The sequence below is a fragment of the Globicephala melas genome, chromosome 2 (genome assembly GCF_963455315.2).
Source record: "Globicephala melas chromosome 2, mGloMel1.2, whole genome shotgun sequence".
In the NCBI taxonomy this organism is placed as follows: domain Eukaryota; kingdom Metazoa; phylum Chordata; class Mammalia; order Artiodactyla; family Delphinidae; genus Globicephala; species Globicephala melas.
This window is the reverse complement of record NC_083315.2, coordinates 43315314-43318838: the sequence shown is the minus strand read 5'-3', so window position 1 is coordinate 43318838 and position 3525 is coordinate 43315314. Positions and strand designations below refer to the sequence as shown.

Genomic DNA, 3525 nt, shown 5'->3' with positions numbered 1-3525 from the left:
AAAAAAAAGCCTTTTCAGATGTGACTAAGTGAAGGATGTTGAGATGGGGAGATGATTTGGGATTGTCGGCGTGAGCCCTAATTATCATCGCATGTATCTTCATAAGAGGGAGACAGAGGAAGTTTTTTTTTTTTTTTAATTTATTTATTTTTGGCTGTGTTGGATCTTCATTGCTGCGCGTGGGCTTTCTCTAGCTGTGGCGAGTGAGGGCTACTCTTCGTTGCGGTATGCGGGCTTCTCATTGTGGTGGCTTCTCGTTGCGGAGAACAGGTTCTAGGTGCACGGGCTTCAGTAGTTGCGGCACACGGGCTCAGTAGTTGTGGCTCGCGGATTCTGTCCACTTTTCCCTATTTCCAGCTCCATTATGGCAACAGGAGTGTGCATTTGAGCTGAGTGTCTTGACTGCGATTTGCCATCAACTCTCCAGCTCAAGCCCCGAAGCCCACTGTCCCAGCGGCTCTGGTTCATAAGGCTCTCTCGGATTTTTGTCTTATGGCTCTTCCAGAATTTGGAAATGACAGCAGCTTGGTCAGATGTGATCCCGCCTTGCTTTTTGGTTTGAGCAGTCAAGAATGCCTCCAGCTGGTTGAAATCCATGTCTGCAGATGCAATAGACTTAAGAATCCCCTTCATCTTCGCCATAAAGGGGCGGAACTCCTCAGGTGGCACCTCCGGATAGAGCTGACTCCGCAGCAGCTCCTCCGTGATGCCCGGGTGCCCATGGAAAGCGTCCTGAGCCAGGCTGCTCAGCAACCCGCTCAGCGGCTTAGCACCCTCAAGCTCGCCCGCCATAGTTGGTGGAGGCCCCGCCCAGAGGAAGTTTTGACTACACAGAAGAGGAGTATGTAACTACAGAGGCAGAGATTGGAATATTGTGTCTCCAAGCTAAGCAATGCCAAGGAGTGCTGGCAACACCAGAAGCAGAGAGAAAGGTGTGGGACAGATTTTCCTTTTGAGGCTTCAGAAAGAGCATGGCTTTGCCAACACTTTAATTTTGGACTTCTATCCTCTAGAGCTATGAGAGAACACATTTCTGTTGCTTTAAGCCACATAGTTTGTGGTAAATTGTCACTGCAGCCCTAGGAAACTCATACAGGGTAGGACAAGACTTGTTTTGAAGTAGCACTTTACATATGATTTAGCAAAGATCCATGTTAGAGATGAAGGTTAGCTACTGATAAAGATCCCAGAGGGTCACTCCTTGCTGTCATTGCTGTGAACAAATCAGGCCCCCTTCTCCAATAGGGCTGGGGCCCAGGAAGCTGTATTTTGAAACAAAAAGAAACCAGACCCTCATAGGATTCTTGCACATTTGCAAGTCCATCCATCTGCTATGTACCAGGTATTACGATAGACATTAGAGATGCAAAGAAGATAAATAGATACATTTCCTGTCCTCAAAGAGCCTACAATCTAGCAAGGAAAAGATATGGGAATAAGATAATTTCAGTAGAGTCTGATAAGTGTTAAATAATAATAAATATTTGTCAAGCTGTTTCTCTGTGATAAGTGCCATCTCTATATGCCATCTCTCCTGATCCTCCACACAGTTCTAGGAGGAAGGTATTAATAACCCCTTAGAAAAGAGAGTCTTAGAAAGTTAACTAGCTTGTTTAATTTCGCCCAGCTGGTGAGTGAAAAAGCAGGGTTGCTAGGGAAATGCTGGGAGGGGCATTTAAGGTGTGAGCTACTGCATGATCGAGGGCAAAAACATACCCGTGGGAGAGAGCCAAGTCCACCTTGGAACTGCCTTAACGTGGCAGGAATGTGGGGTGATGGAAGAGTGGGGCAAGAGATGAGGCACTTGCCTCCAAAGTGGAGGCAAAGTGGAGGTGCCAGTGCCCCCACCCCCACCCCGCAGCCCACCCCTGCCCCTGTAGCCAAGAGGAAGGAGTCTGGACACCTCAGAATTTGGCCAGAGCAGTGTGGGGTGAATGTGCAATTAAGGGGGACCTCTATCTTTCTGCATTTACCTCTCCAGCATTCTTGTGGCTTTCTATGGCTCAGGGTTGGTATGCCTGCAGGAAGGGCAGTCCATTCAGCTGTCACGCCCTTAAATGCAAGAATTGTGCAAAGCTTCCAATAAGTCATCGGCAATTTTCAGCTGTTTCAAGACGAAATTAAAACAACAACAACAGCAACAAACTACGACTTACAGCAAATGTGAAAAGAAAATTGCACTGTAGGGCAACCTGTGTTCCCTAGGGCAGAAGGGCAAGTGAAAATAAATGGGAAGGGATTAAGGACAATTCCACTACCCAAACAACCATGTGCTGGTACTTTGCATATCTTTTACTCCACAGGGCAACCGTATTTTAAAAAAAACTTGTTATGAAAAAACCATTAAATATACAGAAGTAGAAAATAATGGAATGAAACTCTATGTTCCCATCTCCAACTTTATTTTATTATTATTAAAATATTTATTTATTCATTTATTTGGCTGTGTTGGGTCTTAGTTGTGGCATGTGGGATCTTAGTTGAGGCATGCGAACTCTTAGTTGCCGCATGTGATATTTAATTCCCTCACCAGGGATCAAATGCATTGGGAGCGTGGAGTCTTAGCCACTGGACCACCAGGGAAGTCCCCTGTAACCAACTTTAAGAATTCTTAACTAATGGTCAACCTTGTTTAATCTATAGTCATACCCACTCTCCCCGACAGATAGTTTTATATGCCCCAACACTTTTTCTTTAAATTTCAAGCCTACTGAAAAATTACAATAGTCTCATAAACAGCCATATCCCCTAGATTCGTCAATTGTTTTTCTCCAGCTTTACTGAGATATAATTGACACATAACTGTGTAAGTTTAAGGTGTACAAGGTGTTGATTTGACGGTCAAGTTGACTATGCTTTAGCCGTCTGAAACAGGACAGGACAAGGGAAATGTCTCTCAGATGTTAAGAACCCTCCTTCAGAGCCCCTGACCTGCTGGGCCAGGCCCCTCTCCTCCCACAGGCATGTAAACTGAAGGCTGACTGTGTGATAAGGTGTCCGGAATGTAGCCCGCAGGTTTCTGGACCCGGCGTTTTAAACAGCCCCTGCAGCGACTGGGGACCATGGAAAGGAACCATCCCTCATCTCCGAGAGTGAGTTTGGGAAAAGTGAGAGCCATTTGCTGGGAAGGGAACTGAGTCACATGCTTCTTATAATTAACTCCGAGTCTTTGTTCTTTTTATGCCTTAATTCTCTTGAAACCTTCCCTGTCTCTATCCCAATCTCTGTCTCAGATTTCTAATGCCGCCTTCAGCAAATCCTTCTTTCGGTGGACAATTGCTGTATTCCAGTGCCCAAGCTGTTGGTCTCATCTAGGTGGCCTTGCTTCTTTTCCTGTCTTTGGTCTCATCCCAGCCCAGCTGTCTTTGAACTCTAGACTTAAAGTTTCTTTTGCCTTCTGGAATTTCCCTTTGGATATCTCAAAAACCCCTCAATGTCAGCATGTCTAAAAGTGAACTCATGACTTTCTTTTTCTACTACCCAGTCACCAATTGAGACCCCTTGCCTCCTTCAGTTTCCCTTCCA

At 45.5% G+C, this 3525-nt stretch overlaps 1 pseudogene; it reads right to left on the bottom strand.

Annotated features, from left to right (window-relative positions):
* Positions 1 to 288: 288 nt before the first annotated feature.
* LOC115861956 (COMM domain-containing protein 1 pseudogene) lies at positions 289 to 792 on the bottom strand (annotated as a pseudogene).
* Positions 793 to 3525: the final 2733 nt, after the last annotated feature.